General features: G+C 42.7%; 1 long non-coding RNA gene across 2 annotated transcripts; it reads left to right on the forward strand.

The window, feature by feature from the left end:
* Nucleotides 1-3,636: 3,636 nt before the first annotated feature.
* LOC109860808 lies at nucleotides 3,637-9,209 on the forward strand. 2 transcript variants are annotated; one of them, XR_002250881.1, is made up of 4 exons: nucleotides 3,637-3,744; nucleotides 3,974-4,194; nucleotides 4,536-4,730; nucleotides 4,801-9,209. It is a non-coding gene; the product is annotated as an uncharacterized LOC109860808 (long non-coding RNA). The 2 variants fall into 2 exon arrangements; XR_002250880.1 differs by having other exon boundaries at nucleotides 4,566-4,730.
* Nucleotides 9,210-11,572: the final 2,363 nt, after the last annotated feature.

The following is an 11,572-nucleotide window of genomic DNA, read 5'->3' on the forward strand; positions in this document are numbered from 1 at the left end:
TGGTGGTGGTGGTAGTGGTGGTGGTGGTGGTGGTGGTGGCAGTGATAGTGGTGGTGGTGGTGGTGGTGGTAGTGGTGGTGGTGGTGGTGGTGGTGATGGTGGTGGTGGTTCTGCTGCTGCTGTTGCTGAAGATAGTAGTAGGGTAGAGAGCAATATATACGAGTAAGTGAGACAAAAGGGGTGAGAAGAGAAGAGTGTGGAAGCGAAGAAAGGGAGGGGCCCCTCATGATGCGGGGGATGAATGAGGGCAGAAACACAGATCGGAATGCCGACTATCGAATACCAAGGAATCGGCGCAAAATTAACCACATTTTTCAATCGTTGCAATTACAAACTCGTGTAACTCTATCGCGATTATAAATTAATATCTGCACGTAACATATACGCACATCAGGTTGGTGTAAAATCTATGTTGGGAGTTTTTTTTGGAAAGCAAAGGTATAGTTTTTTGAAAATAAAACTTCACACGTTCTAAATTCTGCGAGCAAAGTTTTGCATAAAGCATTGCGCAACTGTTTTTACAGACGAAAAAAAAACATCGAAGCCACAACGTCGACTTGATTAACAAACATTGGTTCAATCTTATATCACAAATATAAAGAGAAATGTTTTGCTTCGACTTAATATTTGTGTGCACAGTTTTGTGTATCTTTCCATGTGCCGAGGATTTCTAAAAGAGAATCTTTTCTCAAAGGTACACATGAAGACAAAAGTATACAACGATTTATTTTAGAATACAAAGATCGAGAAAGAAAGGCACTTCGGGATATAGAGAACGTCGAGGAATTAACAACCCGAGCGAGGATCTACGCGTGATAATGTACATCGTCGTTATAACCAACGCGACTGCACGCGCGTGTACGTGCTTCTGCGATATTTTTTTGTCTTTGTTGATTCACATTTTTTGGCGCTTCGTGCGGAAAATTTATTAATGTAAAACTTCGAGATTTGATTTTTACCATTTGATGTTTATACCAATCTCTCCTCGAAGTATTGTTATATGAGTGATAATTGCTTCTCCTGTAAATCGCGTAGAGATCGCGATCTCGCGGCGAAAAGTACATCGTCATTTTAACCGACAATCAATTCGGGAAGATGAAAAAGGGGAGAACAACATACTTTTATGCGCGAAACTACTTGAATTTCTAATACAAATAAATATACGAGCGTTATTTGCACATTATAATGTTTACCATTTTTTATCTTTGATTATTTAAACATTGACACAGGATTAATAAACACGAAAGTTTTCTATTTTATCGTTTCTCGAGTAATTGATGAATCATTTGTTCCATCTCGGCTCTGTCTTTTTCGCATCTACGAGTATAATTACAACAATGCCGATTGCGTAAAACTATTTTCCGTGCCACGCGGGATGATGTGTAATATCAAGATCACAACTCTATCTCGAATGACATCATCATTCGCAGCAGTTCCAAACGCTCTTTAGAAGCCAACGTGCACGCGGAACGCAATGCGCTCCAAAAGTTGTAAGCTTTTCGTTACAACGCGTCGGCAAGTATAATTAAAAAAAAAAAACAATATTTACCGCGGCTAGTGTTAGCGTAAACGCTTTATTTTGCAGGATTATTTATGCGCGTATATAAAATGGTTACAGCACGCAACAACATCCGCAATCTGAACCTTCCGGAGTCGAAACACGGATTAATGGCGATATTATTTTTGATAACTGTCTTACAAGTTTGCGCGACGCGTTTATCTCGAATTTGTCCGGTAAATTAACCGTATTCGTGAAAAAGCTGATTTTTGATTTTCTCTCGTGCGAATTATCGATTATCTTTACACGCGCGCAGATCTAAAAACCGTTAAAAAAAAAAAAAAAATCGGCGATCGCGCGTCTTAGTGTCGTTTGCACAACACTCACCTTGTAAGCGTACTGGTCAAACATCCTGCAGGCGTCGAGATCGCTATTGAGAACGGAGTAACCGGCGTCCATGCTGACCCGACGCTTCTTCTCACCGCCTGGAACGAGTCCTTGTGAATGAAAAGCCATCATCGATCACACACTCTCAAAACACATAGCTTGACAAAAACTAATACCGAACAAACTGATCGCGATTGCACCGACTATACCGTCGCTCATTGTACGACTTGCCGTCGTCGTCGTCGTCGTCGTCGTCGTCCTCGTCGTCGTCGTCGTTGTCGTCGTTGTGCGCGCACCGACGACGCGAAGTTAGTCTTCCCGTGTCGCGTGACACACTCGACGATGATCGAGATAATCTCACAAAAAAGCCCGTTGTGGTTTTCTTGCGTGGTTCTCCTCCTCTCTCGCGTTGCGTTTTTTTAGGATTTATATGCTACTACTTAAGCTTTACGTATTTACTTTTGTGCGATCGCGCGTGATTGCACGAAACACCACCGTGAGAGTCAACGACTCGCGCGTGAATAAATTTCTAGCTGACCACTTCGCGCGATCTAACGCCGACTAACCTCGACGCTTTCGATTATCGAAATTGATCGAGCGTGTCGCGAGAGTCATCTATCCGCGGCCAACTTCAAAGATAATAAAGATTACCTCTGAATTTTTTATTAATTGAAAATGAAATGAAAATAGACGGCAAAAACAGCGCGCGCGGTATACTTATCGATTGCGAGTCGCGTCGATCGGAAAGCCACGTCGCAATATCTCGCGCTCCTCTCTCTTTCTCTCCCTCCCTCTCTCTCTCTCTCTCTCTCTCTCGACCACTGTCGATCGCGCGATCGATCGGCGCGGCGTGTACGCGCGCGGCTCAAAATAAACCGTCGACGTAGCACGTGGACGACAAGACACGATCGTCACCAGTCGAGGTTGAGCAGGTGCCAGGCGAGACGCAAGTGCGAGGCGAGACTCTCTCTCTTCTTTTCTTTTTCTTTCTCGCCTCGTGCGGTTTGTGCAAAAGAAGGTGAAAACCGACCGGTCCGCTGGCTATCGCGCGCGCGACCGAACGATCGCGGCGGTGGTAGCGGCAACGACGACGGCGGCAGTGGTGGCTTAGTAACGTTGATCGACGAAGGGGTAGCGGAGAAGCGGCCAGGAAACTTTCTCTCTCTCTCTATCTCTCTTTTCTCTTGGATGCGCGGGCGCGAACAACACGCGGATAGATCCTCAAAGGTTAGACGAGCCGTGCAACCCCCCAAGTGCGGCACGGATTACGGATGTGTAAACGGAGCGTTACGGTTGCCGTCGGGTATAAGCAGGTTAGGTTAGGTTAGGTCGCGCGTGCAACATCGCGACATCGCGCGCTTACGCGTGCTACCGCGATAGTGCCCGTCGGGTGCAGCGGCAAGGCGGGCCATCCCACCACATGAAAACCCCCGGCGTTGCTACCTGTTCTGTCTGACTGACGAGGTCTCTCTCTCTCTTTCTCTCTCTCTTTTCCTTTCTCGCCGGTTTCTCTCGCGCGTTTTCTCTCTCGGCTGTTCGATGCAACGACGAACGTCCGTTTCTCCCGCTCACGCGGGATTCGCGGAGCAGACCGACTTTCTTCCCTCCTTCTCGACGGTATGCGCGACTACGACGGGAACACGAGCGGCCCGCGTCGCACCGCGAAAACCCTAGAGTCATGGATGCCACCTTTGTACTCTTTGCAGCCTCATTGCCTTCTCCTGAGCGTCATGTATCGAATAAGCTCATTTTTTTTCTTTTTTGGAGAACAAGATCGAGCCTAGTATGAGCAAATCACAAATTAAGAGCGACTATCCGATATAAAAAATCGAATCGATTTTATTCTTCTATTAGCTAGTGTAAACATTATTAATATATAATTAGTATATAAATCTTTTCTATTCAAAATATATATTTATCGATTTCGATCGTCGAGAACTCACGTGAGACACAATAGCGATATTGGAGATAAAAAAATATCTCGGCACGACCTTTTTCCGTCACAATACACATAGATTACGTAGTGTATACGCACAAAAATAGAGATCGGAGAATCTATTTTTTCCGTGATTGATTTTTTGTTTCTAGTGACTGAATGGTTAGATAACGAAGACAAGAAAATCACGACATGAATTTTACACCCACCGTTTTCGACTCCTGCTGCGCGACCAGTTGACTACCTAACAGCGGGGGATGATGAGTGTGGGACGATCAACATGGAAATGGAAGAAACCCGCACGAGTCATTCAGTAGTGTGTAAAACAATCATTGTGAATCATCACGTGACGTTTCTATAAATAGTAGTAATAGTAAGTTTTTAAGAATTACTTTTACATATAGAATCAAAGCGGAACATATAGAATCAGAATTTTGCTGCGTGCATGCGAGACAGTTATTGCATTTTTTATTTTTATTAATTTCACTTTGTGTGCGTGTGTGTATGTGTGAACTATTAATATTAATATACACAAAATAACCAGAAAATTACATCAAATTCGCTTTATTTTTGTGGTAGTCATAATTGAAGCGAATATTAGTACAAAACATGCGTATGCAGTAGATATAAATATTTTTTTACAAACTTTTTATTAAATGAAACATCAAAAAGTACGAGTAACTATAAATTTAAATTACATAATATTTCTATCAGAGCTCTGCACTTGGCGTAACACTTTTCTAGAAACGAGATTTAGTCGATACTTGGATTCTGTTACTCAAGAACTCGTCGTATCATAGAACGTCACATCGCGGTCAAGTTGATCACCGGCAAACTGCGACGAGAAAGCGGCGTGTACGGAACGTTATATTACGAAGTAGAACCGATCGTTGGCATCGTAAACGTAGGGTCAGTGACGGCTAGCAAGTCACGTGGTTCGCACGTGGGTTTCATTCATGAAATGTGCTCTCTCTCGTAGGTTGTAGCCGCAGCAACACCGGTAGTAGCAGCAGCGGTGGCTCGACGGATGTGTTGGCGGTAGAACAACGCTGGTGTAGTGGTAGTGACGCGCGTATCAACAACGAAGGGAGCCATACAGTTGTAGTAGTGGGCATTAGTAGTAACGGCAGTAGGTAACAGGCAGGCAGGCAGACAGGCTAGCAGGCAGGAAGGTGGTTAGCCCGAACTGGCTGGGTTGGTTGGCAAAGTGGAGGACGTTCGTGGTGAGTGGAGTTTGTAGTGGCGTGCGGTGTGTTGGTTTACGCGCGCTGGATTTTCGCCCCGAGCGAGCCATCTAACCAGCTAGCCAGAGAGAACGATGCGCGGAGGGAACGAGCGAAAACGAGGAAGAGGAATCACGCGACCGTGGGGTCAAACGTGATATCTCTTTCTCCTCTCTTCTCCAGAGACTCTTTCTCTCTTCTCCTCCCATGCCTCTCGTCGACGTCCTAGCTCTGAGCTTTCTTAAGAGGGTCTCCCCTATGCCACGTACATCCGTTATCCGCACCCGCCGTCTAAAGATTACAACCTTAAAACCGTCCTTATCCCTCGCCATATCGTTCCACTCGCTGGCTCTCTTTTGTTCGTGGCTTCTTTCACTTTCATTTTTTCCCTCCCATTTCACTCTTCTGTAATACGCTCGTCCACCCACGTCAAACGAGCGTAAGCGGACATTCTCTAGCAATTTTACCGTGACACCGGTCGTGCTCTAATTTCCCTCGACCTTGTTACACGCGAATCTCGCACATATATTTCGAACGTGTTTGAATGCCGTAGTGTTATCTCGTTAACACTATTGACGGTGCAACCGTCGATCGTCAAAGAACTATGCACTATGTGAGCGCAATCATCTCTGTTTTCTGAAATTACCTCGCGGGCTATAGAATTCGATGCTAATAACAACAAATATGCCGTATGTTCTTATAGTGTGTACGTTTTTGATCGCAATTATTGATTATTATATTATCAATTATGCCATATCGCGATTATGCTTAATATAGCAGTAGGTATGTTAATAAAAACGACAACATCATATTTTTCTTCGGGTTACATTTTTGCGTTTAAAAATTCAAATACAGACTCTGATTAAAACGACAATAAAAATTTTCCGCATTACCGTTGCATTTTAAAAATTTAATTTTGGCAACCATGTTGTACGTCTGCAACAGTTTACAATTAATGAAACGATCTTTCGAAACATTCCTTGGGAGAAGGTGCTCAAGAAACTTTTGAATCGCGATACAACGGCGGTTCTACAAGACCTATGCATGTACATCCTTAAAAACAGCATACGTACGTTTTCAGACTTCCGAGTCTCGTTGAACGCGCGCATATCCCGCGGGAATCAATATCCGCGCGTCTCTCTCTCTTTTTCTCCCTTATACCCCTGTCTCTCCCTTCATCGACCATCTCGCTCGCCCTCTTCGCTCCTCTCTCCTCTTCGGTATACGGATCTGCACCCCTCACCTATACCTCATCGCGGGGCGCTGCACCTTCTTCGGTATCCCCGTGCACCATGTACCACCCCTAGTATGACGCGAGGCAGGATGAAGCAGAGAGGAGCGGAATGGAACGGCGCGGCCGTCCGCTTCTGATGAATGTGATTTAGAGAAGAGGGGACGAGAGAGAGAGAGAGCGCAAGTGGAATACGGTCTTCTTCCTTTGGTACCTCCGCAATCCCCTTTCCACTCACCCGCCTACCCTCTAGACTTCAGGTCCCCTCTTCTCTCCTCTGACCATCCTCATACCACCACTATGTTCCCTCCTCTATCAACTTCCACCACGTCAACCATCTACCCATCCCTCCCTCGTTTTCTACCCCCGGCAGCTACATCTCACCCAAGTCGACACACAACTACAAAACATTCAATTTGAACGTAAAGTTAAAACGAAATGGATTTTCCAGCGCGAGTACAGTCCCCGTCAAAAACTTACGGCCAGTCTATCCCGATGACTGCCGCGACGTCAGATCGCGCGGAAGTTGCTGATAACGAAAAATGGAGGATTTACATCGTCGTGTTTGTCACTTTTGTCGTGTGTAACCTAATCGGAGAGTATTCTTTGTATTCTCGTTCTTATTTTCCAGTATTTTTCCGTTAAAAATCGATTAAGTATCAGGAGCAATACGAGAATCGGAGAACTCGGCGAGACATAATTAATATTACTTTGCTTTTTCGATAGATTTTTTATGCTTTTAACAGCTTATTTCCCTTTCTTGCCGATGTTATTCTTTGTTTTTTTAGTTTGATAAATTACGATTATCGATCTTCCAGTATTTGTCTAATTTTATCGCCGTCCCGTGGCACGAGCTACCAACAGTTCCGACAAGGAATGAAATTTAATAAGCTTCCTCATCGCAAAACACTCCCGAGATTGATCAATTCTTGATGTTCGTTTCGGTAGAGGTACAACGATAAAAAATCCCTCAAGTTGTTTATACGGAAGGAATCAGCCGCGATATTATTCATCGAGTATATCCATTATCATTTGCGCTCTTAATTACGGAGAACAAAATCAACGAGAGAGAGAGAGAGAGAGAGAGAGAGAGAGAGATTCTGATTGGAGAAGATTGTATATTTAATAGACAGCTCGTAAAAAATGCCTGAACATCGATCGAAGTTGCATAATCGTAGACGTACGAAACGCGCGCGCGCGCTCAGCGAAGTTTCCTTTAATAACAAAAGTAACTCCGAGCCGAATCAAAATAAAAGCGGATTCGTGGAAGGATCTGCACTCTGGCGAATCGCAAGTGAGATATGAATTATGCATTCCCGCCTAACGGAGAGAGAGAGAGAGAGAGAGAGAGAGAGAGAGAGAGAGAGAGAGAGAAAGAGAGAGAGGTTCCCCTTCTTGCTTTTCGACTTACCCGGGGAATCGAGCGCGGGGTCCAAAACGACCGATAGAAAAATACGAAACACGCCGCGAGAAGACAGAGAATGAGAATATACATTTTTCTTTTTTCTCTTTGTTATATCTTCACTCATAAAATTTATCAAAGAATATAAGTTTCCTCTTCGCTCACGAAAAACAACAGAACGAAAGTACAGTGTGCGACATAAAAAAGGAGGAAAGTTATGTAAAATATGTAAACTATGGATTATCTTTTTTTTCTAAAAATATTCATGAAGATCCTGAATCAGCATTTTCAGTAACCATCGTGTAGCTTTGTACCTCGACTTTTCCGTCGCGTATGCATCATTGTCGATCGAAAACACGAGTAAAGGAGGAAGATTGGTATTGCAGCAACGTTTGATCTGTATAACAAGGTGTAGGTATCTGGAAAATCCGGTGAACTGCTTCGAGACAGTTTGACCTAGCCACGAGGGACTTTGCGCTCGAGTCTTCTTGTCGAGAGAGAGAGAGAGAGAGAGAGAAAGGATGAATCAACTCTGTCTATTTCGGCGAGGACCTAACCATGGTCACCCTCAACTTTACCCTCATTCTCACCCCTCGTTCTCGTTCTCGCTCTTCCGCTCTTCCGCTCTTTCTTGCATGGCCGAGTTCCTCAGCGGAAAACTGGCTTCGCTCTGCCACTGTCCTTACGTATAGCTGCCGCTTGGTCTGAGTTGATGTGGGTCGGATGAAGAATCAGGGTCAAGTTCATGGTCGTGCTAAAGAGAGCATGCTGCTGGCTGCGACTAATGCACGCGTTTTCGAGCTCGCCCCTCGATTTCGTTTTGCGCATTTTTGACGAGAAAACGAATCGTTTGACAATATCCGATATAAAACCGACGAAACTCGGAAGGAAAACTCGTGCGGTTATTTTTATCGGCGTACGGCAGACGAAGAGAGAACACGACGGAACGATAATACTCTCGACGAGCGGTGGTCAATGAACGCTTACTGCTATCGTCACAAACGAGGCGTCTCGTCCAATTAACCGTTTTTAATCTCACAAAAGAGATTTTGCATCGTTGCAGATACTTAACGCCTGCACTGCCTGCTCGGGCACAAAGTGATTTTCAGTTGAACGCTCGATCGCGAAATATTTATAAAATGCGGTCGCAAAGTAGAAAAAAAAAAAAGAGAAAAAAGAAAAAAGAATAGAAAGAAAAAACATACGCCCGAGCTTTTATTCTGCGAAGAAATATACCGAGCACGTTTGTCCAAAGATAACTGCCGCGCTAAACGATGTTTGCAAGAGAAATGTTATAATATATTTTTCTGTATTTTTAAGTCGGAGGACGTCAAAGTTGCATTTTTCTCGCTCTTTCTCTCTATAAGTAATATTAATAAATATTTAAATAACATTTGCTATATAAAGAAACATCTCGTAATTATTTTCAAACTAATGTTATCTTCATTTTGCTTTGTCTGCGAATTTCAATTTAATTTGTTAATGGCTCTTATTTTTTTCACATGTGTGTGCGTATGTGTATTATGTTTGCTTCAAAATTATCATTAATAGGTTTTTTATCATTTCTTTTTCTAATTAATCTCGTCAAATAATAAGTACTTATAAACACACAACGCGGGGAAAAGTGAAGGAAGGTGAGATGAGCGGTTTCTTCTTATTTTACGAGTTTCCGCTTTACGTGCCTAAGTATTTAGCTTCTCGCTTCGCGAAACTGTGATACTCGCTCTTCGCGAGATTACAAAAGAAAAGAGAAAATAAAAGTAAGATTCTCTCTTGGCAAGTAATGCGAAACTTGAGGAATATCGGCTAAGATCGCGTGGAAAACGTTTATTTCATACCAGTTCGCGCGGTTGTCCAAGAATTACACGCTTTTACGATCACTTCGGCGCAATGTACCAAATGACACATAATGACGGTAATGAGCGTCGATTTGCTTGTAAAAACGATCTACCTGTGTATTTACTGTTATATAGAAGTAAGGTAGGAGAGGCGATCGATACATACACATACACACATATACGGACAACTCCAGTAGTTTTAAGTTTTAATGGACTTTTTAATACTGATCTAAGATGTTTTTCATATATACAAGACGTATTTTTTCTTTGCGTACTTTTTAGTAATAACTACGTATAAGAATGCAGAGTGTTCACGTTATTGCTGGCGTTTAAAAATACACTAAGTCGGTAAAAATATAGAAAATCACAAAATTTATTTTATCCCTTTAGAATTTGTGTTTCACTTTTAATAACTTTGTACCTGCATTGTGTTATATAACGCTTTTGTAATAAATGAAAAAGTTAGTTCTTGCATTCATATATCTTTTCTCTGAAAGTCGATCATGTGCCATGTAACCGTAAAAACCGTGGAAAACTGAAAACGCTGAAAAACTTGTCCCTCTATTTTTTGCAAAATATTAATTTTCGTAAAGTTAACAATATTACATACGCGCCGTTAAGTTAATTGACTAACTGAGTTACTGAAGTTAGTAGCGAACACAAAAACGAAAAATTTAAGACGTTGTTGAAAATTGTGCATCAAAAATGAAACACACACTAGTATATCAAAGATTGCCTTCAAAAGCATAAATAAATTCATTATACTTACTTATATATATACTTATATATATGTATAAGGAGAGAGACAGACAGACAGATAGATGCGCGTATAGATGCCAGAGAATTTTCTCCGGCCTGCAGCTTCGCCTTCTGTTTCGTTTACATCGTGTGTTTAGAATTGTCCTTTGTGTTTTTCCCTTCTGTGTTCACAGAGACGTTTTCGATGTTTCACTTTTCTCGAAATTGCTAAAATCGCACGTTCTGTATTTTCGTTCCGTCATGTTTATGCGGTTGTACACCCGATGCTTGTCGCGCGAATAATTGAACTTCCAGAAAAATCCTGTTAGCGGATTTGAAAGCGTCGCTCCGCCGCCGCTTCCTCGCCGCAATTTATTCATAAGCGCGTCACAGCTAGATGCCCGGATCTATTTGGTTCTCTTTTACTGCTTCGCTCGCTGCGGCCGAGCGTAAAAGCTTAACGATCGCTGTGCTTCACCCTTGCCTCGTGTGTGTCCATCTCAGTCGCAAGAGTTAACTGTCGAATATCGTTTTTATCTTGCACGGATTATACCACCGCACTGCACCGCGACCGTGTGTCTTTCTCTCTCTCTCTCTTTCTCTTCCGTGAATGAGCGTCCTCTCGCGATTTAATTAATAGCAAAAACCTACGACTGTAAGCGACAATAATATCCACAAGACAGCATCACACATATGCCGATACTCTTTGTTACTTTTCTTTCTTTCTCTCTCTCTCTCTCTCTCTTTCGCGATTTCTCGCTCTCACATTTTTTTTCTCTCTTCCTATCGCACAAAAAGAATAATCGATATGTTGTCCGATGTATCGTGTATTACTGTTTGACGCTTTCCGCGGCTGTATGGGGTTTTTTTTTTTTTTTTTTTCATTCTAACTCATTCCTGGTCAGTTCTTTGACGAATTAATGCGTCTTCGTCGTCGTCGTCGCCGTGATCGGTTGGTTGCCTTGCAAAATTTATAGCCGTTTCTTTTTCCATGATTTATAAGCCGAAATTACACTTGTAAATAGCGATAAAACAATCAGATATCGAGAGGCGGCCTGAGGTAACCTGATTTACGAGTCCGGTTCTGTGATTCGAATTCCTCATCAGACTGTGGCACTCGTTGCTATCCGATCCTTCTCTCCGCACACGTACTTGCTAGGCAAACGCACAACGTCCAATTCAAATCGAATAACCGATCGATCGAGGCGCGATCGTTTTCTTCCGAAAGAGATATACCATTTCGTTTGTTACAAATATAAATAAAACATTTTTAAGTAATAACAAGAGATATTGCATAGTGATATATATATATATATATA

This window comes from Pseudomyrmex gracilis, unplaced genomic scaffold, assembly GCF_002006095.1.
Source record: "Pseudomyrmex gracilis isolate BER0280 unplaced genomic scaffold, ASM200609v1 scaffold_470, whole genome shotgun sequence".
NCBI classification, from domain to species: Eukaryota; Metazoa; Arthropoda; class Insecta; order Hymenoptera; family Formicidae; genus Pseudomyrmex; species Pseudomyrmex gracilis.